Source organism: Bombus pascuorum, chromosome 5 (genome assembly GCF_905332965.1).
Source record: "Bombus pascuorum chromosome 5, iyBomPasc1.1, whole genome shotgun sequence".
NCBI lineage: Eukaryota > Metazoa > Arthropoda > Insecta > Hymenoptera > Apidae > Bombus > Bombus pascuorum.
Genome location: NC_083492.1, coordinates 8,950,029 through 8,976,452, shown reverse-complemented (window position 1 = coordinate 8,976,452; position 26,424 = coordinate 8,950,029). Strand labels below are relative to the sequence as shown.

Here is a 26,424-nt window from a genome sequence, read left to right as displayed (position 1 = left end):
TGGTACTTGGACATATTTCGTTGGTACGTGCACGAACGTACGTGGGCAGAGTTCAATAGTCGAAGTTGAGTTTTATTCTTACACTTCTTCAGCAAAAATAACTTTTATATGTTAAATATGTTTATAACTGTATCCTAAACTTCTTCGAAATTAGAAAATTCGACAATTCAATAGTAAAAGTTGGTTCTCGTAGTTAGCCGCGTAGACGCGTAAGAATCGATGGGGTTGAAAAGTGACAAAGATGATCAATCGACGATAAACGATTAATGGTTTAATTTGTATAAAGGCTGAAAGCATGTTCTACTGCTTTAAACACAACCTGATAATTTATTCACCGTCTCATAATCAAATCTGCTTACAAAAGATTATTATTATTATTAATAGTAATAATAATAATGATAAGATCGTGATAGTGTATTTTAAACGTATACTTTAAAGCTAATTTTAAACGCACGTTGTTTTTCTCTTTATTTCTTTTCTCGTTATTTCGATCATATATCTTTCACGCGATAAAACCAAAGAAAACATCCATCATCGTGGACGTTAAGTAAATATTTAAGCACTTGTACCATTGAATTGTCACACCCCTTACACAACACAGACGTAGCAAGTGAGAATTACGAGTTAATTGCAATCGCTGGAAGAATTATAGGTCGTTTTCCATTCGAAAAATTCCGTCTCGGGGTGCCGTCAGATTCGAAGAGGCACGTGAAATTTTAATTTACCGCCGACAGCTCGCGTCCACGTGCTGTTCGTGAAACCGCAAATTACTGCGCCGGAATAAATCCGACACGCGTTTTCTTCTTCCAACGGCCGGTTTCCCAACGGCCCCCGGAGGCCGAGATACGCGCACAAGGCGGCTGACAATTTCTCCCGGTGATTTCGAATTCTCGAGCCAAGTAATTTCGTGTCCCGCTGTCACATCACGCCTTCGCGCGAGATTTACGAACACAGGTCGACGCTTGATTCTTTAACCTCAGGTACACGAGGTATATTACAACACGTCTTAACTTTTTAACATTGGGAATATTTTTTCCTTTTTTTTTTTTTTCTGTGGAACTTTTTAAATAAATCGAAATTCTCCTATTGAAGAAATTTTCGTTTTTTATGGACAAACGTGGAATACAAATGTGAAGTCTTTTGACTTTTAAAGGGATAAAATCATCTACTTTGCAACGGCTACGTCCGGTATATAACCAATCACTACTTTGTCACGCGTTATATTTCTTTATTCTTCGTAATTCCTTTGCTTGAATGTGTAATGGCAACAGGTCTTCATGATCGCGCGGTATAATTTGCAGTCGTCATTGGCGTAATAATGGTTTAATAGTGGTTAATGGTAGCTAATAACGGTATTGATAGATTTGTGAATGGTGCGAGCGGCGAGCAAAATGAAATGAAATTTGGGTATTTTGGCTTTGACGATGGTCTATAGATTATACAGAGTGTTACAAAAGAGGGTTATAAAGATTCTTGGCGGACACCTTTTATTTAGCTATTTTAAGATTCGAATACTGTTATTACGATCGTTTGTAGCAAAGTCATGTTGGAGGTGGGGGTAAATATGGGGGCACGCGGATTCCAGCTGCCGCAAATCAGCACTCTATCTATTCCGACTATCATTTTGATACATTGTGAGCCGTTTGTCATAAACTTTCATTATTTATCTTGCTTTTCGTTTACCTCCGTAACTTTTTTCACACTGCTTTTTACGATTTGTTAAACGAATCCGAAAAAATTCCAAAAAAGGAAGAACGTTAAAGAGCAAAAATGGAAAAAGAAAAATAATAAAAATATGAGCTCGTTATTGAACTAATTCGAAACTATATTATAGTTTGCATCATTTGGTACAAAAGACAAGTAAGAAACGTCGCCTCGAAAAAAGAATGAGAAGATTGGACTACGACATAATAAAAATATCAGTTCGTTATTGAAACGGTCGAAATTATATTCGTTCTACAAACGCACCCTGTACATTTGCCAACCACTTGCGTGCAAACCAGTAATTGAACGATATATTTACATTCTATTTTCACACAAATGGCTTTCTTGAACCCGATGCGTTCAAGAATCTTGTCCGAATCACCAAGAGTTCTGTCGGCTCGTTGTTTAAAACGTTATTAGCATAATATCGAAATGAACGGTCGATGCATCCGAATAAAGGACGCAGCCCCACCAGATCAGGTAAGATCACCTACGCGACCCTGATCAACGAAAGCAGAGACGCGCGAGTTAAACCTGCCGTTTCACGAGCCATCTGAGCGGAAAAAAGGCCAGGAAATATATGGTACCCCTTCGATACAAAAAGGGCAAGTTTTCTTGTTTTTCGAGGTTACTCGAGAAGGCCTCGGTATCGGGTTTACATAGTTCACGTTGTACTTTTCTATTTCAAAACGACTATACTTTTTAGGACAGTAATTCTTAAATTTTAGTTACTCTGTCAATCAAACTTACATCAAAACTTCTTTCATTTGCTTTTTGAGTTAAATACGAATCTACGTTAAGAACTATCCTTTTGTTGTCTATCGTTGCTGCATGTTTCAACGAGTACCTAAAACTCTGCATCTGTCGAAGTAACAACGAGGAAGCTTTTATCGTCCGTTGTTGCTGCGTGTTTCAAGACATTTCCAACGAACATCAACTTGTGCGAACGTTCCGTCCACGCTGAAGCAACGTAATCGGAGGAATATTTCTTTGCTTTGTCTCCATTTTAAAACGACGTCTGTTCCTAGCGATGTCGCGATGTGTTCTTACACGTCTCTTACTTTTCTTTATTTTCACCGCTGCGAGCCAGAGCATGCAACAAGTAGCAATTTCTGTTACTGGCGATAAAAACGCGAAGACGACGTACACGGAAGAATATTCAACAGCAACAACAACCAGCAACATTTCAACCAGAAACACGGAACACCGACAGAAAGCTGCTGGTTGTTTCTTGAGCGAGGACGCAGCTTAACTCTCACAACGACATAGGAGTTGGCAAAGAGTGCCGCGCTTTTGCGGTCCGATTGTTTTCCCACTCGGTTGATCCTGCAGGAGGCGCAGGTATAGCTCGCGCGTCCCTGAATCGAGTCAGCCCGGTCGCGTGGGTGATTTGGGGCAGTTGGTGGGGATAACTGTCGGTTGTTTAGCCAGGAGTGGTGGTAGAAACAGGGCGGGGACGGGAGACGGTGAACCGTGGCACGAACAGACGGACGTACGGGGTACCGATAGGGATGCACCGACCTTGGAGGGATTTTTGCGTCTACCGTCGTACGTTCACCCCGTCAGCAGCGGAGCGAACGTACTCGCGCGCGTTCAGAAACGCGACTCCCTCTTTCTCGGCCTCTTTGTCTCCCCCTTCGCTTCCCCGGCCCTTCCGCCCCTCTCCATACTTCTGTACCAGGCCCTTTTTTTCTACAGTCTTCGTTCCAGGCTTACTCGAGGCTGAAACTCGCCGGGAATCGGCCGCCTCACCCTCGAAGTCCTCTCCAAGCGACGCTCCAGGGGCGGAATTTTTGCACCGCCGTCTGCGACAGCACAGACAATAGACCGATGCTTGCTTCTCCAGTTGAAAGAGTTCCGTGAGATTCGTTTTGGAACAAGTTTCCGAAATCTTCTGCTGGTTCCTCTTTGCAGGTTCTTGCACTTGGAGCGTATAGCGGTTTTTTAGAGATGATTTTGTATTGATAGGAGGCTGTATGAAGTTGTTCGGATAGGTTCCCTATTGTTCTCTTTTGTGTAGGATACGCGAGTCGCTCGGAATCCGTATTGATTAATTTGGTAAGTTGGAAAGTAGAAAGAGGACTTACCTTGAAATTTACTATTATTTGCAGTAAATAAACTTCTGAGAATATTGCGTCCGATAGAGTGTATATTATTTGGTGGAAAGTAAAGCTCATCTGTACCATAAATTTTTCTTTACGAAATCGATAAATGTCACAAGTTAAAGGTAATCTTTATAATTCCGTTGAAATTCCCACTCTAAATTCTAACTCCGTTAAAGTTTACGTTAAATATCTCGTAATTTCTATACAAGTCCCTAGATTCGATAAAAATTTTCTCGATCTAATCGATCGTGTCTCGATACAGTGCTAATGAAATTCCGGGATCTTTCATATCTTTCACACACGACATGGATATTATACAAGTCTTCTTTATGGTAAATGTTCCTTTCATCAGCCACTGTATGTAAACTCAATTAAATGCCTCGCTAATTACACCGATTTCCTAATTCAAAAATAATTCTAATGTATTTCTAGCGTATTAAACCATTTTTATTCGATCAAAATTTCGTTGTCAATGTACCTTTCCAATTCCGTTAGAGTCAGAGGTGGCACGTGGTGACTACGAGCCAGCCCTGGCGAGTCGATGCATCCCACAGATTAGGCTGCACGTACGCAACATGCACGCGCGTGGCGTGTGCCTAATAGTGCGTGCATCGCTCTCTGCACGTAGTGGAGGTCGTGACCTTGGTGGTAGCCATGAAAGGATCGGTACTTGAGACCAGCCGATTTACGCGGTCACGAGACAAGAGATAGGGAAACTCGATAAACGCCGCTGCGTTTAATTAAGGATGCTTTCCACGTAGTCCCCGTATCAACCTCTGTCCCTCTTTCTCTTTCTGTGTCTCGTGAAACGGAACGATACATTCTGTTTCTCGTCAGTTACCGTCTTCTACGTAGGAAGTTTCCGTTCTTGCCTGAAACGACAATAATAATTCTGTACGCGAACGCGTCTTCCGAAACCCGAGAGAGAAACGCAGATGACTCGATGTCTTTCGTGTAAGATTTTACGTTTTCGTTTGTCAAATAATCTGATTCCGTAAATCTGTCTCCTTTTTTATAGTTGGAGTTTTTGAAGTTGTGATATGATTATCAGAAGCTTCTAAAGCGTTTATACGGTTGGGAACAATAACTACGTACGTATATGTACGTGACTCTAAACAGTTTCTAAATTAATTGGTATCAAGCAGGCGATATTATATACGTACACTGAATTCCATAAAATTTCATAAAGTTCCATAGAATTAAAGGATCGCTCGATTTTTCGTCGAAGTTGCTTTTTTTCCTTTTTAAACTTGACAAAGGCGAAGCCTGCGTTTATTGATGATCTCTAGAAAATTGATCGATCGGATCTAATACAACATTTGTCTAATGTTTCGCCGATATATTGAAACCAATTTAGGAGATATATCCTATAGAAGATACGTTTACGTTATCAAAAAGAAACATTCATTGCGTTCATCGTACACCATTGTTGATCGAGACGGAGAACATTTATCTTGAAAATCCTGAGTGAAAGGGATGACCTAGTGACCTTGTTGAAGATCGTGCGCCACCGATTCTAGAGGTTGAACTTAATTAGTGCGAGAAGCTCGGCGACCATTGTCGTTCAATTAATTGCCCGTCGCGTCGGTCAGGTCAGATAAGCCCACGGGTATATACCCCCCAAGAGCTTCGAATCGCTTCATAATCGTCCGGCACGCGATAGGGAACGACGAACGGATCAAGGTTCTGTCGATTAAGAAAAACGAGATTGCTTCGAGAGCTGGCTATTTTCAGTTTGCGAATAACGTTCACGCAATGGGCTCGATCCATCGGATCGCTGTTCCTCTTTGTCGTTGAAATTTTCGTTAATCAAAATTCTACTGCATACTACATACTGCATAATAAAAATAAAAATTGGGAAAGAAACAGACCAGTTCAATTTTATGTTATATTTTTCAGAACAGCGAATATCTTGTAATTGTAGAACTCGAATGAAATATTTTTTAATCTCTTTTTAATATTCTTGTTTTCAAGGATTTTGGTACTGAATATTCTTCATTATTGTACTTATTGTTATTATTAAAGTTGTTATTATATAGTTTTTATGGTCTCAGAGCATGGAGTTTCTTTTGTAAGATAATAATAGACCAATAAATGTAATAATATTCTATTATTACATATTTTCTAAAGATCGGTCATTTTGACTAGCTTTGGTAGAGATAGCTACGTCTTAAACGCAGGTAGTTCTAGTGTTAATTTAAATTTGTAGTGTACAGCCTTCGTTTGTATCAACTTTTGATATTTCCACGTAATTCGTATTTTCTCTAAACTTAACCCAGATACGTCTATCATTCTGTCAAAAGGATGACTGATAGGTAGTAACATATTTGCCAATTTTTGCAGTAGTATATAAAAACGCATTGCATAAAGAGAGTTTAACAAAATTAACCTATTTTCTCTGCATCGAATACACATTATACGAAACTTATTTGTTTGAAACGTGAAAGATTATAACAGGTAGTTTACAAACTTTTAAATATAAACTTATCAGATGTAAATATCGTTGCTGTGTGTAATAACAATCATAGTGCTTCGTATTTCTGTTTCCTGCGCCAGTCTTGCTGTTGCTAAAATCCAGTCGCGAAACAAAGGGTTGAAGATTCACGTCTCGAGATACGTATTCGTCGATTGAAATTGAGGCTGCGGTCCATACATAAGAAAGCAACGACATTTAACTGGCAATTAATAGAGGAACGAAGAGAGCGAGAAGGACAAAGATTAAAAAAAGAAAGGACAGAGGAAAAAAAAAAGAGAAAACTGGCCGTGTGAGAACGAGATGGCACGACCTCGAAGGGCGCGGTCGAGTTCAGGCTAGACTGAAGCTGCCCTTGTGCCTAACCGACCTTGAGACAGCCCGTTTTGCCATAGCCTGACTCCACCGGCCCCATACCACGAACGCATCCTCCGCTCGTAACACAAAGAACTGTCCTCATCGCTGGGAATCACCTCCATGCCCTACGTGGAATTTTGCAAATGGAATCTCGCCGTTTTGGGAACATCGTCCACAAGAATCTTTCAAACAGGTGTTCAGCGTCCACCGGATTCTCGCTCTTCTTTTTTCTCTCTTCTCAATGTTTCGCTCGGTGTTACTCGTTCAAACAAACGACACGATGTCAGGGCGTGTATCGGTCGAATTTTTAACCTTTACATATTTCGAAGTTTCATTCATTCAACGGTTGTTACATCGGAGTCGAATATATTGGTCAGAAGTTGGAGAAACTCGAAGGTATTGTACACACAGTGGATTCGTTAGTTTCTTAGAATTGACGTATTTTCAAGTTGCATTCGTTTGAGAATTTTTAGATCGCAATTGGAGACAATGATCGGAAATTGAAAGAAGCTTGATGCCTGATCCTTCATTTTTTAATTATTAGTGTTCTTGTAAAATAAATTTAAGATTCCATGGTGTAACTAAATAATCTAGGACACATATGTCGAACTTTTACTTTGAAAATCTTTGTCCTCTTGGTAGTTGCACGATTATCGACTGTTTTAACTTTTCGATTGTCAATGAACGAAAAAAAAAAGGGTGCAATTATGTTTCCGCCCGGGATCGAACCGGGGACCTTGTGCGTGTGAAACACATGTGATAACCACTACACCACGGAAACGTTGATAACAACCCCCTTCTGTTTGATTAACAACCCCAATTCTTACCTCGATATGTTAAAGACAATTGAAACATTATATTTGTCGCAGCTTAAGAGATAAAAGAGACAAGAAGAATTTTGATATAAACGTTGCTTATTCAACAGAGTGAAATATTCTTCCTTAAATGTTTTTTAGTACATAGTTTAAAATACTTTACGTAAAGTACGATATATCGTACTGCTATAAAGCAAAAAAGAAGAGGACATAGATGCAAACCATTTGATTTTATTCTTGAATTGTTTGAATGATTTCTATGCAATATTATTATATTTACAAGAACCTTCTCATTTTTCGTTATAAATAAAAATAATAATAATAAAAGAAGAGGACATAGATGCAAACAATTTGATTTTATTCTTGAATTGTTTGAATAATTTCTATGCAATATTATTATATTTACAAGCACTTTCTCATTTTTCGTTATAAATAAAAATAATAATAATAAAAGAAGAGGACATAGATGCAAACAATTTGATTTTATTCTTGAATTGTTTGAATAATTTCTATGCAATATTATTATATTTCCAAGCACTTTCTCATTTTTCGTTATAGATTATTTAATTATATCGTTAATTATATCCTATGCGTCGTATCGAAATATCCTCTTTACGAGAGCCAGTTTGTATCGAACATTTTTTGGTAGTATTCTGTGAAGAAGACAGACGAACAACTGGTAAAACACAAAATCAGCCGTACCGTGTAAACAAGGTCAGCTAGGACAAACGTGTATATAAACATTTTTTTATTGTTTCTGCGTACTGACCTCCAAAATCCTTATATAACACGTGGAGTTTTTCCGATATCAAATATTCCACTCATTCTCAGTCGTTCTTTGATTATTTTCAATATATACAACTTTCATCAATCTTTAAATTCCATGTCCGATAATTTTGTGCAAATGGATAAACGTAATAAAATATTAGAAATTTTCTTGCACTCGCTGATCCCGCAAATATTTTTAGTACCGTTTTAACCATTCTTTAACTAATATGACTTTACAGTCGTATTAATAGTAGTAACGTTACGTCAATGATTCTAATAACGAATGTCAAACAGTCAATAATACAGATTTGCAAACAATGAAATAAAAGAGCACGATCATAAACTTCGAATATCGTACAATTGTAGAAATAGATGGTAGAAATTGTAGGATCTCGGTGAATGAAGAAACAACGGCGAAACTAATATCGAACGAATCTTTGAAATTCTTTTTCACAATCTCAAGAAACAGGCTAAAGAACGAGAATTCGATAAAATTACAAATTGATCGAAGAAAATGAAACGTTGTGACTATACCTGCGCATAACGATCGTAAAACTTTCTGCGATGGTTTCGCGAGAGGGAGGGATTTGGTAGATCCTGCGGACGCAGTTTCACGGAAAACGCAAGAATTCGTATACATAAATAGAACTGACCTGCGCTACCAGGTCCAACGCGTGCTCCTTTGTCCGTACCGAGCTCGTTTCTGAGAACTCTTGGTCGCTGTTTCTCTTTGGAATATTGATCGATCGTCCTCCTCGACGTTTAGAATCAACGTGATGTACGCGAAAATCGCATTCTCGTGCCATTATACTACACGTCACAGATCCTTTTACGTTTCAACCACGTGAAACCGATTTCCCCTCGAACGCTCTTTGCATTTTCCGAACGTTGCGCCTGAAACTCCGCGATTTCAGGTAATGGATCGACCTCTTCTCGCGTCCTTTCTTTCTCACCTTTCCACGCTTTTGTTCCATTCAACAAGGAACCCACTTTAGAGTGGAATTTCTCTCACTGATTGAATAAAAGCTACAGCAGCTCGCGAAAGTATTTCGCCACTTACCGCGTCTCGAAGTGTTCCGTATGGCGCGCGTAATATATTCGCAAAAGGTTTCTACGAGCGTTTCAATACTTTTGTAAGCTACTGTACGCGTCGCGTCGTCTTTGTCGAGCGAAACGCGAAAATGTGGAGGCGATTGTCGACCCGTGAATATGCCAGTACGAATCATGCTAGTAGCTTGAATTGTTGATACAGGGTGGATTTAGGGAAATTTTATTTTAGAACGAAGATGGAAAGTAACGATTTGAAACAGCTAAATTGTTTTACTGATTTTGTTATAGAAATAGAACAACGTTGGTTCGTGTTTAAATGCTTTCGACAGCTTTATTCGAGGAACGCGTTCTAAATGATTTTTTTTTTATTTTAGTTCACTTCTCTTAAACGAAACAACAGATTCGATCTTTTGAGAATTTTGCTACAGAAGTTCGTATGTAAGAATTGCGGAAATTTTTTAATATTATACGTCAAGATCGATTCTCTCGATTAACGATTAAATTATTAAATGCAACAACAGGTAATTTTGACTTATAAATAACGCGTCTTCCACACATTTTCCTTATTATATACATTTCTATTATTAATACGATTGACATAATAGTATCAGAGATTATTTGAGAAATTATTTTGGGAAGTTCGCTTCGGCTATTTGTTTTCAATAATGTGCACGTTTCGCAACGAGCTCTGCAAACAATCTTTCCTAGAATCGATAAAGGAATTAGGTGTATTAAATGTAAAAAATAATTTTCACACCTGAGGATCATTCAAAATGATACCCTTATCTTCATATTAATTCATTTTCATTCGTAACGATACTTGTCCGACGATGAGAATTCCATTCGTGTACGATAATGAACAAAGCTACGATAGGAAAGAAATGTATGCAATAATACACGAATCTACGGCAAGATTTCATGAAAATAATATATGCAAATATTTCGTTGCATATATAACGAAGAGAAACATCAGTTTCAATTGACTGCTTGGAATCCGCGCTGAAAATATGTAATTGAAATAACCGTAATACATTTGTAGAATCAAGTAGATATCACGAATAATATTCCAATTAATACACCAATGCAATAACAGAATCTTAATTTCGATTAATTTTTCATACATATCTGATTTCTACGATAAAACTGGTCAAACTGAAGTTATCTCTTATTTTGTTAGAAAAAATTAACCAACACAAAAGATGTCTTTTTTAAATAATCCGATTATTTTGTTTCAAATGCAGTCTACTCTAAACTAAAATAAACTAAACTACTCTAAACTCGTTACAACGAGAAATGACCAAGTAGAATAAGACAAGCTGGTTTCAGACTGGTACGGATAATGTCAGCCTTGCAAAACGATGTCGATTTTAGCATAATCGAGAGAGATCTGCGTGAAATGAAAAGCTGCGCGAGTAAGGTTGACGATCTTGCAATAATAGAAAGCTACGATTCCGTTGGTTGGTTAAATGCGCTGCTTGTGCACCGTGTCTCAACATGGTCGCTCGGCGAAACTTTTACTTTTACTACGGAGAAAGTGCACCGCTGCTGCAACTCTCGCGATTCCGCCTAGAACGCGTAATTCGCTCTCGTCTCGAGATCGCAAAACGAAAATGTATTTTCTTTCGTTGTTTTCATCTTCGCGATGCCGAGGCTGTTTCGATCGACAAAAAATCTACGCGCGATTAAAACGACGCGTGATTCCTTAATCACCAGTTTCTTTTTCTTTTTTTTTTGAGTGAGTAATATCGACATATTCGCAAGATAAATGTAAAGTAAAAGCGTAGTGTTTAATTTTGTTTATCTGCATTTCGAACAAGCCGGTGTCCATTTGATCGATGATGGATTTAAGACTATAGATGGAAAATATTTGGCACGATTCGTTGAAATTTTCTAAGAGGACAACGTTCATCCGTTCGTACGATACAAGCCGAAGCGTGCAGCTCCGTTTCGTAGAAAGTATAAATATATTTGTAATAAATTTACAAGTTTCACCGGCGTGCGAAATTTGTACAACTTTAAAGAATTCTTACGCTCTTACTCCACTGTAAGAACACATCCATCTATCGAGTTTCAAAGAAAGACATTAAATTAAAAAAGTTGTAGCTTCGTAAACGGAGACTGCAGTCGAGTAATCATAATTGGGAAAAGTCGCTAAACAGTATAATTAGCTTGAAATCCTCATCAGATACATCTATTTATGCTCGCCTTCAACTTTCTAGCCACGGGCGATTCTATGTCTTGTTTGTATCTTCTATATTTTGTTCTATATCTTGTTTTATATCGTAAGAAATGCAATACAAAAACCGCATTCTTTCGATAACATGATCGGTCCAAGTTAACGAAGTAGTTAATTAAGTAAACCGCAATTTCAGTTTCGTCCACGGTTAATGATTAATATTTCCGTAATTGATGTAAAATTCACCTGTCACAGAAAACAGAACGATATATGAAAAGTCGAAACGTTCCACGCTAGATCGACGTTCCATAGGTAGATCGATGCCGATAAAATTCTCGTTCGAGTGGCTTGTTAATCGACGTTCATCGTTCTCGAGTCAGTTGTCGGTCCGACGTTAATGAGCCCCGTAGTCGTTGCTTGCCGCATTGTGCTTTTCCCATTTAAGGGCTGACACACTTTCCGCGAGCCACGATCGCGAGAAACCGTGCAATTCCACGCCGGTTCATTTCATTTCCTGGTTGGAGCAACGATCTGGCCGGTCGTTAGCCGCGGCACGTTGCACCGTACCGTACACGCTATTGCACATTGCATCGTCCGATTGTCTGGCCCAGCGATCACGCCGAAACGTAGGAAAGCCGCGAGCCGAGACAGTCGTTCGTCTCGTAACCAACCCAATTTTTACGTAGAAAGGGGAACCCCGTGAACATTTCCTTGTCTCGAACACGCCGTTCGAGTAACAGGTTGTCGTAACACGTGAAATGTCTTCTATCGTGGCATAAACTGGCTCGATTTATGGCTCGGTGTGTTTGCTCTTTCGATCGACGATTTTTCTCGGGACAGCAAAGTCGTGGTCGGAGTTGGAGATCGAAGGGAATTTCTGATCACTGGAGTCGGGGCCGCAGTTGGGAGCAAATAGTCGATATCGATATCGATAGTTGTACAACTGGAAAAATATAAATTTTTATCTTAGGTCTTTTTAAAATCTACGGAGAAATCTTCGCTACTCGTTTCGACCACATCGTAAGGCAAGACATGCCACGACTCGCGAAAATGGTACAATCTTCCATCTGTAGCGTTACGAGACGACAGTAGCTGAGCCAGTGTCGTTGCAAAACTAAGGCCAGTTTGATGGAGGCAGACGTAATAATTTTGCACTCTGACGTCAAGCTGATGGAATTATAAATCGCACAACCTTCTGCATGATAAAGATACATAAAGAAACATAACGTAATTCTTCTGTCCAATAAAAGCTTTTGTTGGAACGAAACTATTTGTATATTAAAAATACTACATTTTTATCAAATTGCAAAAGCACAAAATACGGGTAACTTTCGTAGAAAAAGACAGTTACATTTCCATGATATCTCGCGTCGCACGAAACCGTATTTTAAATATCGAACTTTGTCGTTTTTCGTATTACAGAGAGAAACCGCTGAATTCTGAAGCACGTCAGGGCGCGATTCGTGTTATAGTTTGTTTCGCAGACGCGCAAGTGTTACAATACATCTTTAATGAATAAAGAGTGTTGAGAATTGTGGATCTTAATTGCCGAAATAAAAGTAAAGGAACACTAAGGTTACACTTAGAATTCATATTAAAATAGTTTTAGATTTATTTAATAAACGATTTCCAGGATCTTTGTCGATATACATTTGCACGCGTCTCAGCACTCTCTTTGTCTCATACCACACAGCCAACGGAACAGTTACATTCGTCTGTTTCTCGAGACGTCGCGCACACATATACTTCCACACACTCATATCTACATACGTGTGTCGCTACTACGCGGCCAATCTAGTCCAGCACAGAAAATTTGTTCACTCTTTCCACCTGTTTTATTCTTTGTACGTCGATGTCATCATCGCGATGATAAATTTTGCCTTTTATGGTGTTTGAAGTAGTATTAGTACGTAAACATACATATAAAGAGTACGTTAACAATCTGTCATAAATGGAGTTGAACTGGGTGGCGGTGATAAAGAGAAAGAGAAATCGGAGTTGGCGTTGAAGTGGGAAATTTTGATTATCGACTCCGCAGCTTTGGTTTTTTTTTAGGAAAGCTTCAAAGGTGTCAAATATTATTCATGTGGAATTTTTAGGGTAGAAATTTGGTTGACAATGATTTATGGGCGGTTTGAAAAATGTGAGAAGCTTTAAAATATGGATGAGAAATCGAGAGCAGAGATAGAGGCTTTAAAGAAGAATGAAATGGAAATAATCTCGAGTGGTTGCTTCTTGTGCGTAAATAGAGAAATATTCTGCGAAATTATTGAATTTAGATCGAAAGTTGTTCTTTAATCACGAAAAATACAAGGAGATTCAAAAGTCATGGTACAATGGTAATAAAGAATCAGGCGGAAATAATTTTCGTATAGTTTGCCTTCGAATATAATTAAAGGGAAAGTGTATAAGATTTTTCGATGGAAAGTCTGGAAAGGAGGAAGCAAAACTGAAGATTTATGAAATTCAAATGTTATTGTTTCTAACTTCTTAAAAGTTATGAAAATTTATGAAACGCTTGAAGAAGAAGGTGTTAATCGAGTGTGTATTCATTATATTTTCAAACTAACTCTATATAAATTTAGAATGGAACATAGAATACCGGTGTTTACGTTTTCCATAAAATTATCAGAACATAGAGGAAAATAATTTATAACATCAAACCTAGGAAGCACAACGAGGTAATCCCGAAGTTATGCTATCGTAATGCTGTAATCAAAAACGGTAAGAATCTTCCTGTTACTCAACACCGGTTATTTTTCTGCCAGTAGAGAAAAAGTAGCATCGTAACACACTCTTATGTGCAACAGTAAAATATTAATAAATTTTCTACTGTCACGAACATTTTATATCTTATTATAAGCTAGCACAATGTACAGCACTACGAGATATTTCCATAAAAAATTCGTTCTCAAAAGACAGGAAAAACTTTCACTCGCGTCTGCTTGATCCGTGGGATCGGAATCGAAAGTTGCATATGTAACAGTGTGGAATTATTCGCGGCTGGTCATTTCATACACCACAGCTATTTACTATATAATAATAGAAGAAGTGTAGGAAAACACGGAAATTCTAATAAGAAGCAGACTCTCGGCCATTGAATAGCTCCAACTTTCATATTTTCATCGAACTAATTGCGCAGAGTGGTTCTGAAATTGCGACACGATCGTGGAAGACACCAATTAATCCGTAAATCGTAAAAAGTGAGTCGAAAATACAGAAATGCAAGATTTTTTAACGACGCTTGGTCTTTCGAAAGAGACGAATTTGCAAATTTGTCGAAATCTAGATTTTTTAATTCCACTTTCTCCTAAACGAGTTCTCAAAGTCTCAGCCTACTTCTTTATCATATTTGGAAATTAACCAAAGTCGAGTATATATTGTAGAAATTTTCAATTTTCTCAAAAACGAACAATCATAAAGATAGAAAAGATATTGTCCTATATTTGTTCGATTTATTTTTACCTGAAAAATTATCGCGTTTTTCGAAATCACTCTGTACAGCAAAAACCATACAAAAATCATAATTTTTTTGTTCGCAAGAGAATTGAAATTTTCATAGAGGAGACGAGATCAGGAGAAGATCGGTACATTCACAAATTGCGAGCGTGACTCGTAAAAAAAATGGAATGACCCAATTGCTCGCACGCTCACGGTGGAAAGTAGAACGAATGGCAGAACTTTCGGTTTCGCTGGTGTTGTCTTTCACTCGGTAACCTCCATTCGAACATGGTCGGTTTCGCGCGTTCCTTTCTGACAGATCTAACGCGGACATCGAAACTTTCGTTGGCATTGTTGCGATTTTCACCTGGAATCTCATCGAACCGACGAATCAGAACGAGAGAACAAAAGCATCGAGGAAGGAAACTTTCGTCTCGACACAGTCGATTATTAGATATTGTTTTCCCGAGATTCAACACTTTCACAGCCTGATATCGGTATCGCACGTTTGTCGAAATTGAGGCCTTCCGGGTGTAAGTTGAATCTTCTTTGAAAAGAAATATTCCAGCTACTACATAGCTCGAGATATTTCTATTTTACCTACATTCTATTACGATATTTCTTGCAAGAGAATGCTTCAAGAATTTCTCTATTATATACAACTTTACATAAAAGATATAACTTAGAAAAAACGAAGCTGGCACCCCGCTGGGGGTAGCCACCCACATGCTATATTTATTTTTATTTTATTTTTTTTTTTCACCAATAAGATATAACACTTTACCAAATGTCCATAAGGACAAATTGTAAAAACCAAAATAAAATAAAAAAAAATATACAACTTTCTGTTTTTATATTTTATATACAATTTTTATGAAATAGCTTTATGTTTTAGCTTCTTCAAAGTGTGATAATTGACTCACATTATCAAGGATACAATTAATTATCCAAAATAAAAATCGTAATAAATACAGCGGAAGCTTGTAAAAATTGTTTTTAAGGAAAATTGATAGGTAAACTTAAAATTCTAAAAAGAATTAAAAAATAAGCCAATTAATTAAACTAAAAACGATTGTAAGTCAAATCACATAAACCGTTAAGTGGAAACTTCGTGTATATTCTCTTTTACAAAATTCCTCGTAAAGTATCTATTTTTTTCCTACAGATAGAAGTTCTCCAGAGGCAAATTGCAAACCTTCTTGTGATAACGGCAAGCAAAGACGGAATTAGTTGATCGAAAGAACACGGTGTTAGTCAAATACAGCGATACAAATGGCAATTATAACACATGGACAGCTTTAAATACCGAATTAAACACGTGACAAAGAGTTTTAACCGCGAACCTTACCTTGGGCATGAATTCCTCGCGCAAACGTGATCATAAAATTTCGCGTTAAATTACACGGGTTAATGTACACGTCGAACATTACAACGTGTCACACGAATCCCGAGAAATCGATTCGCGTGTGATATCGTTTGCCGTTCGCCTGATTTCGTCGCGCTCGTAAAACAACTACTCGTTACCGGCGTCCGTCGCGATAACTTTCTTCTGTTCCATCGACAAGAACACCTTATCGAAGCTTCTTTTTCGTTTCTCTAAGGATGTTCTTGTTAAGAACACGGGGATGATCGCCTTTAGTGTATTTCGAATTCTTCGATTTTATTCAAAAATATACGTTAAAATACACAACGTTCAATTATACGCGTGACATATATCTGTAAATTTGAGAGCAGAGATCAGAGAGCATAACATCCAACAAATGATAAAACCTGGGAAAAGGGAATTATCAAATTAAATTGGAAATTTTTAAATTTAAATTACACGTAACATCCGATTAACATTTGTATTTTTGAAAACAGAGAAGAAATAAGAAGACCTAGCACACATGCTATAAAACCTCGAAGAATTCCTAGACTAAATTCATAGTCATCATTTATTTAAAACGTGTAATATCCACTTGACGTATGCGTAAACTTGAAAACAGAAATATAGAAGAACACTTTCCATAGACCCATGAAACCGCAAAATCTGGAAAAAAGCGACTGATCGAACTAAAGCGTTAAAGAGATAAATAAACTCTCTCCGAGGCGCGATACAAATCACGTCTATTATTTAGCTTGCCGGGACAGAGGTCTATAAACAACGGTTTGATTTCACCCTGCGCAAAAGAGACTGGTTACAATAAAGTAGAACTCGTTACAAGCCTCGTTCGAGCGGAGAAAGTTAACCGGTGGCCGCCTCATCTTCCTGGATCGAGCACTTGGTGTCGTTGATCCACGACTCGCTGGCGTTGTTCGACCGAAGAAAAGTAAGAGTATATGCATGGAAGAAAGCGCACGAGTCACGACGAAGACGTCGTCGACGACGACCACCGTGTTTCGATCCAGTGGCATCTGCGATGCATTTACAAAGGCAAAAGGGAAGGTGTTGCAATTCCAACGTGGTTCGCTTTGCCTCGATAGAAGTCGAGTAATCGAGGCGTGGGTGACCTATTGACCCGAGCTAACTGAGAGAGAGTGGCCTGTGAAACTGACTAAGCTCTCTAGACGATCCTCATCTTCCTGGATCTCGACCAGGCAATGTCTTTCCAGACAGTGAAATTTCTTTTTTATAAAGTGAAACGATCTCGGTTTACGGACGATCCAACGATTATCGGCTTGCTATTATTGATTTTAATGGGGGCAACGGGTGAATAGCTTTTTCTACAGTTTTACAGCCTAATGATAAATCGTCGATTTTAATGAGAATGATCGATGTTTTTAGAATTTGAAAGTTTCAAGATTTGAAATAGTGGAATTGTTTTTTAGATTGGCGAGAAATTAATCGACAGCTGTTGATTGATTTCAAGCCTTTCTTTCTTAGTTTATCGAGTCTAACTGGATATCAGAATTTGGCTTCAGTTACTCGATTGTGAGATTATTGAATTTTATTTGTTTCGAAAATATAGAAAACGTAATCGGTGTGTTACGTTGCAACATTTAGTAATATAAAATTTCTTCTTCCGTTTCCTACGATTTTACATAAGAATAAAATCGTAAAACGAGAAGAACGGATATTACATAGAAATTTCATACATAGAAATAAGAGAATAATGAAAATTGATACGCCTATCTAATCAATTTCCCTTTCTGCAAAATTTCCAATGTCAGCCTATCCTACCTTTTAATCAACATAGCGTTCTATGTAGATCGAATGTTATCGTTTCCGTTTTATTAACGTGGCAGATGTTTATCAAAACGGAGGAAGAAAAACGGCTGTTACGATAGATTCGAGGGCCACGAGAAAACACGAGCAAATCGGCGAATATGCTTGCTGAATAATCGATTCAAAATGAATCACGAGGCAATTTCGAGGAATAATTGCTGGCCAGTTAATCGCGTCAAGGTCCCCGGCAGCTGCAAATATGCACAAGGCCATGATACGCGAGTTACAATTCTTATCAATTCTACGCACGGCAAGGTCGTCCATTTATTATCAACGACTATATATTCCCTGGCCCCTCCACCTGGAAATGCCTTTACGCTCGGAAAACGAAAATACATTTGTCGTCTGATAAGTAACGCGAATTTTGTGTACCCTAAGTATATTGGTTCTACCAAGATCGGTATTTATTGCGGTACTAAAATTGCCACTGGTAATTCATAATGACAGAAAATGATCGCAAAAGCGTAAAGAGGAAAGATAATCTAAAAAGTTAATATGGAAATTCGTTCGTGTTTATCAAGATCAAATTTTATAAACGATGAGAATTCGTGGAAAACTTTTGTCAAATCTTTTTCCAATTTCTAGTACAGGTGTTTGTTTATTCATAAAGAGTTGATATATTTTTAAAAGAATATATTATGCACTACAATTAGACGTAATTATTGTCCTGACGTTTGACAACTTGGTTAAAGTATAGTATTGCATATGTTCAAGTATTTAAACAACGTTTCACTTAAAATAGTTGGATCGTTAGAAAACGAAGAAAAGCAGAAAACTTGAGGAAGGATCGGGGAAACCTTCGATAGTAATATAAATAGCTTGGAGCATATACTAACAGTACGAGAGAGAGAGAGAAAGAGAGAGAGATATTACAATAATAAATGGAAGAACTTTGGCAAGCAAATTAGCATTCCATGGATTGATGAACGAAACAACAGATTAGTAGTACAATTATAAATTATCATCCAATTTAATAAATTACGCGTAGTACGTTTTACAATTGATCGCTCCACGCTTGTGAAGTGTTTCAAAATTTGGAACGGAAATATGCGAAGCTACACGAACGTGAAGATAAAGCAGAAGAACGACAGAGTTAAAGTTTCTTCGGAACGTTATGTAGCAACAACTTTCTCTTTCTTTTATAAAATCGACAAAACACTCGATTCTCTAAACTGTTTCGAATCTTTCGAAAGATTCAATTCGCCAAACACGCGAGTTTTACCGAAAGATACGAAAACTGGAAATACGACGAAAAGCAGAAGCTTGAAAGAAAAGTTTAGAGTTTAAAAGGTCAAAGAATTTGGCCGATGGCGTAACACGGTGAATAACTTAATTCACCTAAGTGTACCGTTAAATGCTGTTTTTCTTTTTTTTTTTTTTTCTTTCGGGCATTAGCTGGCGTCAGACGAGTGTTGACGTAATCAGTCTCGCGTCGACAAACCGGGATAACTAGACGCGACCTACATATTGTTTCGACCATGTTACACAACCTGCGGAAGGTTCAACGCCCGCTTTCGTCGCCATGTTGTGAAAGCGTGTGCCGAGACCACGTGGACCACGTGAGGCGTCGTGTACACCAGCGTCTCTCAAATTGTCTGACAGGGAGTATCCACTGTCACTGTTTCGAGGTCGTTCAATCGTCGGCCGACGTCCGATAAACCGATTTATATACCGCGAAGCTCCGAGGGAATTCGTCTTCGTTACGTAATCGGGTTTTAGTCGTTCGTATGTAACTGTGCTTGTAACTTTTCAATATTCTTTTCGCAGACCTCGTTCCTTGTCGGTATATTATGTATTTGGTTCAAATTGAAACACACGACAAACCGATCAACTCTATTTTCTATACACTTTATAATTTCATCGTCCAAGTATATAATATTTATTAATAAATTAATAGATTAACGTTTTGAATTTGAATATAGATTTAGTTATTATTTATGAACAATTAGCAGGAGTATTTTATTTTATACGTTTCATATTATTTCTAGATATCACATGAAATCTATAATTCCAGATAGAGCAAATAGATGTTGAACATTCTTTTAATTATTAAGCTATTAACTTATATAAATATAATTTTTTCACTCTGACCATTTTCCTTTAGAAATCGTAGATTAATTAATGTGTTTTTATTATGAAGTTGTAAAATACTATAGTAGATTTTAATAAAATTCTCATGGATCTATAAGAAATCTTTGTTTTCCTGATCTTTGTTTCTTTCAAACGTAACATTTATCTAATAAATAATCTCACAGACCTGCTCTAGTGCTGCATTGATATATTCTAACGAGATTAATTACACAGAAATAAAGCGTAATGTAGGTTAAAAAATAGTCATCGATCGAGGATAATCACGTAATAAAAATGAAAAATGCGGAAACACCTGGCAGGAAAGAAGTATATGAGTATTATGACAATCTAAAGAAATTTATACACTTCTTCATACACTTTTATCGTTTACTAATTATGTTTCTGATATTCAGCTATCGCGACAGTTCGTATACATTGTTCCTTTACAATTCTTATTTAAATATATAAATCATCTAAACAATCCGAATAAACTTATTGAAAGAAAAGAAATAAACTTAAAAATTGTTATTTAAAGATGCTGTAAGTTATTAAGATATAATGAACGATACAGGTATATAAATATTCATGAATAGATAATTCACTTCAAATAAGACAACATTTGTATTAAACGTATCGCTCGTTCGTGGACAAGAGATGTACAAGAGAAACGAATTTCATTCTAGTTACTCTCAAATCATAGTAATTATTCTGACGGTAACTTGGCACAAAACCACCCACATACTACGAGTCCTCACTTCGTTCGCTCTTCTATGTTGCAATTAACCATGCGAAAGGAACGGAGTATTATTTTCCTCGAAAGTTTGATCCAGCATCGGAATCCTTGATAAAAATTAATGAGAAGATTTATCGCCGCTCGAGGAACCTTTTCTCGGATATTCGAGGACTTCATATTCCATATTTCATCATGAGAGCTTTTTACGTTCCCTTTGGAACGTAATTGGGACGCAGACAGCAGTGGAAGAAGAGATTAGCTATGATTTATATTAAGCTTTTATTCGACGGTAGAGACGTGATTAACAGACGGTCGTAACAAAAAGAAATTTTAAGAATCAATTGTATTTTTCTGAAAACGTTCAAAAGTATCTTTTTCGCTTGTACGTATAATTTTTTCTTTAAATCTTAAGTTCAATATTTCAAATAAATCGGACATCTCTTTTTGTCCGCTAAAGCGAGGAGAAGATTGAAACGTAAAAATTCGATGATCGCAGATTTCGTCCTTTGACAGTTAAATAAAATAATTGAAATTTTCGATGATCGATGAAACACTCGATGATTTCTAAAATAATTTCGCCAAGTAACGACGAAACGATTGTCTCTCCTATTACGGTGCATCGAAGTCGATTTCATTTCCGTCTTTCATCGACATAGCTCAATTTGCTCGCGATAAACGTTATTTAAATACCGTACCGAACTGTTATGCTTCACGAAACGAAATCGAAAGTTTCTTTCCGCAGTTAGTGAAATTCTGCAATCGATTAAATTGCTTTCAGTCGCCAGTGAACACCACTTTTGCTCTCGGTGCGACAAACTTTCGATCACTTCGATTATTTTGTCGTTTGTCGGTCAAAGGAGATACAGACAACATTGATCAGCCGTTAAATAAAACGGTAACAGCAAACAAGTATAAAACGACTTTCTTTGTCGAATATTCATTGTTGATATCTTTTGCACGTTGATAATAATCAAACGTGAAATAAAACGAAGCAAATAATATATTTATTGCTTTTAAACAAAAAATAAAAGAAGAAATTTATATCGTTCTATTCGATCCTTTTTCCCATTCTGCTAAATCTTTTTCGAAAATTCTGCTCATTCTAATTTTTTACAAACACCTTTACTCCAACAAAGTACAAAAATACAAATCATAGAAAAAGTAAAATGTTATTATATGCATATTCATGAATGGAATTTTAATCTAGAATATCTTTATTTCAATAAAATACAAAAATTCAAAATAAAAAAGTTACAGAATAAATAAAATGTTACTGTTGCCATATCAAACTCAACTTGCTTCTACGTTACGTTTATCTCCATAGAAATACTAAAATGCAAATTGTAAAGTAAGTAGCGATTCAAACGTCAAACCTACTATAACTCTCTGCTATCATTTTTCGTAGTTGGACAGAAGCAGCGGTTCAATGGAATCGTTACACGTGAAATCGTTTACGTTCACGTAGTTTCCTGTCTGTAATTTTTCTGGCATTGGCTAGCTACGATTAATCGGACATGCCAAGGACACGCATTAATTATGGTTACATGCGCCGCTTTTAGGTTCCTTACGTGCTTTTTTCACGTTCCATAATCCAGTTCGAAATAAACGTGTGGACGATGCTGCGAAACGAGATGAAAAATAGAAGCAGCCGAGCACGTTGGACGTGGAATTGACTTTAATTAGCTTCATGGGCCTTGCTCCAATTAATGAGGTGAACCAGTTGACCCTTTGCTTCAAACTGACTAGTATTTTCTGACACATTTCCTTTGAAACGTTGCCTCTCGACGTCTGCTTTTCTTCCTTTGTGAATTTTATTCTGATTCATGGGATTTTTGATATTAAAATGGATAAGATTTCGGAGCCTGAGCGATCAATGGTCCACGAAAGATCGAAAATTATTGCTGAATATTCTTTGAATCATTCTTCAGTATTTCTTCAGTATTTCTAATTGGTATAGTAGATTCAAAGTTATTACGTTGTTTGAGAATTTGTACGAATAATATTCCTAAGCCACTTGAATATGTTTCAACGTACATATACATCGTGTATCAAGTAAGTATACATAAATATACCATGCTATTCTAATTCGATAATCAACTCGCTTTCCAAATATTTGTTTCTAGTTTATCAAATCCTTTTCGAATATCGAAACTATCCGATCGAATCTATTTTAGGTAGATGTCTAAATTTTCTATGAAACCCTTTTCGAACGTTCTTTCTATTCTATCAGATCTCTCTCGAATATTGCAATTTTCAAATATACTTACCAACCTATCCAATTTGTCAAAGATGTTCTTCGTATTTTATTAAACGTTTTACGAATATTCTTCCCATTCTACAGTGTCCATTTAAACAAAATATATTTTAATAACTTGGTTTTATAATCTACGCAATATTCGTAATCTTCTGTAGCTTAAGCAAATATTCATACACTTGAATTTCTCTAATATTTTTCCCTGTTCGTCGAAAGATATGTATCAAGTACCAAGACACTGGAGGACGAGAAATCGAAAACTTTCTCGCTCCGTTTTCACAGGCCGCCGTTCGAGTATCGCAAAATAGAGCAACAGCGTCTTGTTCAACTTTCGAACGAGGAAAAATCAAGAGTCACGCGTCGATCTAACTCAGTCAAACTATACCCAACAACATAGCCAACATCCTAAGGCACCTAACATCTTATCGATCACGATCCAACGATCCTAATCTTAACATCGTCTTAAGCCGCTCTTTTCCAGCGGATATAAACGAGGTCACTCGACCGTGCTACCTATAGTCACTATATGTGTATATATATATATGTACACAGTATGTACGTACAATGTACAATGTACAGTCTACAACACAGAGATCACGAAAAATGAATTTCTCTTGTAATCTAAATTTCGTGTAATTGACTCGAAAGTATAATAAATTCTAATTCGGTGAATTTCAAGTATAATTTAATTTTATCTTGATTCTAAACAAATTCTGCCTTATAATGCAAACGTAATTTAAATATCCATGTTGAGATTTAATTCTAATACAGCGGGAATATAGTTGAAAATTCTGTCATTTAAATTTCTATATTTCAATTCAATTTTTAGCGTATTTTCAATTACATACAGCGAGAAGATATCAGATAATAATAATACGATTTAACGTTAAGTTTACATACGTGTACACCTATTTTTTAAGCAAAATACATACAGAAGGAAATTCGATAAATTTTATACCTTACTCTAAGATTCAAGGAAATTCAGGTAAATTCATTTCACGCAAACGACTAATTTTCTCCATAGCAATTCGTGTTTACGTTCGTAATCTTGCGATACAGACTGTACACGGTTCACAGCGAGAAAGGAAAGAACTGTGATTATCCTCGAAGGAAGATCAGCACGTTCCAGAGGAGACAGTCCACTCTCACTGTCTGCACTCGGTGAAAGTAAAGAGATTATTTTTGCCGCCGCCACTTAAACCGCCTCCGCGATGCCAGCTTCTTGCCCGAGAGACTTCACGATATCGGTTGAACGATGTCGACAATGCGCCGGAAGAACTTTCCTTCTGTCCGACGAGAACGATGAATCTCTCTTGGGTACAGAGAAGGTTAACTGGCGGAGACCTGTTCGCGTAGGTACGCGAGTAAAGTACCTCGTGGGGAAAATGCGGCAACCGATACCTTTATCCGAGTTTACCGACCCGATTTCTATGGAGCGAAACTGAGATAGCAAACCATTCACAGGCGCCCACGCTTTTACAGGTCTTTAACATGCTCCTTTTATCTTGCTTTCGATCGTCGTTAAGGATTTAGAATCGTGGACGATACTAGTTCGGACGATGAAAACGTTGAAACTTGTTTGGGAAGAGGCAGTAAAATAATAGCGAAGATCACAGGAGAGAAATGTGAGAGTTACATTTTTGTCGATGTTCTGATTTTATCTTGATTCTGAACAAATTCTGCCTTATAATGCAAACATAATTTAAATTTCCATGTTGTGGTTTAATTCTAACACAACGGGAATATAGTTGAAAATTCTGTCGTTTAAATTTCTTTAATTTCTTAATTACTTTAATTTCGGCTTATGATTATACAGGAGAATTTCGATACGAATTGAAAATGAACTCGTTAGGTGGAAAGACGCAAGTTTTGTAAAAACACGTGATAAGTCGATGAAGTTTCGTGGAAATTCACTATAAAATTATTACGACTAGGAATATTTTCAAAATTTTGGACCAAGAAACGTATATTTAGCTGCGAAAGCAAATGTATCATTTCGCTAATGCGAGATTGATTGGCAACGCGCTGAAATCTTAGAACCACTTTCTACTTTTAAATCTAAATCGACCGAATGAAGAACATAACACGTAGTGATCGACGTTGTTGGAAATATTTAGTTAGAAATTATTATTTCAAATAAATTTCACGCAGTTCTGATCTCAAGCATTACACGCTTATCTAACTATACATACGTATACGTAATAATCGCGCTTATTCTACGATATTTTATATCATCGTCTCGCAATGGCGATCTAAGTCTGACAAAAACGTTCATAGAAAATTGGTAGAAAGCGAATGATGGTAATCCTGAAAGAGGGAGCGGAAGTTCATTGTCAGGACTAGAGCGATTGCCGAAGAAATAAACGGATAGAATAAGGGAAGAGAGATGAATGGTTCGAGGCAGTGGATGCTGTCTTATTGTCACTAAGGCGAAGAGGGTAGAAAATAGGGAAGACGTGTAGAGAGACGACGAGTCGATTTCTCGCCTATTCGCGCGTGAAAACCTCTACTGTCGTCGATCAACTTGAAAGGCGACGATTGAAAACAGACGGAATAGTTGTTGTTACTAACAATAGGTATGAGGTATATCAATCACGTAACAAACTTTCTAATCGTATAAAAATCAACGATAATTACGTTGCATTGGCAAGTAATGATCTTCTGCGACGTACAATCTTAACACGCGCTGTTACGAGGAAATGCGAAAGAACTTTGAGATTTTTACAGCATCGACGCCAATAAGGATTGTTTAAAATGTATTATTTAAATTAATATCGTTTAACGTAAGATTTGTCTATTATTTAGAATTTAATATTAATTGATAGTGATTATAAAAATAATTATGTGCTCTTTTGTAATTAATATAAAAATTGTTATATTATAATTATTATATATATATATGAAGTATAATATTTAAATGGCAAATGTTAAATTATCTCTTCTTTGGATTTTTTTTCTTTAATCGATTAGTCGCATCGAACGTGCACAGGTGTTTTTTCACCACTCGCGTATTTAACTTGACCGATAAATCTATTTTTCGTGGACGTGTAAGTGGATCAAGAGCAACGACGTTTCTTGAGACGGCACACGAGCCAAGAAAATTCGTCATTGTAGCTTAAATTGCACATTGTATATTGAAGTTCGTCACGTTAGTATATCTGACGAGATTTAGACTCGACTAGCTATTTTTGTATTTGTCTTCGTAAGAGGATACCGAAGGTTTTAGGATTTTTATTGGAAGTCTACCTCAGCTAATTTAACGCAAGAAACTAT

The 26,424-nt window shown here is 37.0% G+C and overlaps 1 protein-coding gene, 1 long non-coding RNA gene and 1 other non-coding gene across 3 annotated transcripts in view; 1 reads left to right on the top strand and 2 right to left on the bottom strand.

The window, feature by feature from the left end:
• The window catches only part of LOC132907269 (uncharacterized), a 241,955-nt gene that overhangs the window by 71,157 nt on the left and 144,374 nt on the right, over positions 1 to 26,424 (top strand). The window lies entirely within an intron of this gene.
• Positions 1 to 26,424, bottom strand: part of LOC132907266 (large ribosomal subunit protein eL32) — a 258,415-nt gene that overhangs the window by 107,204 nt on the left and 124,787 nt on the right. The gene's annotated exons all lie outside the window — the stretch shown is intronic.
• Trnav-cac (transfer RNA valine (anticodon CAC)) lies at positions 7,348 to 7,420 on the bottom strand. Its single transcript has one exon. It is a non-coding gene; the product is annotated as a tRNA-Val (tRNA).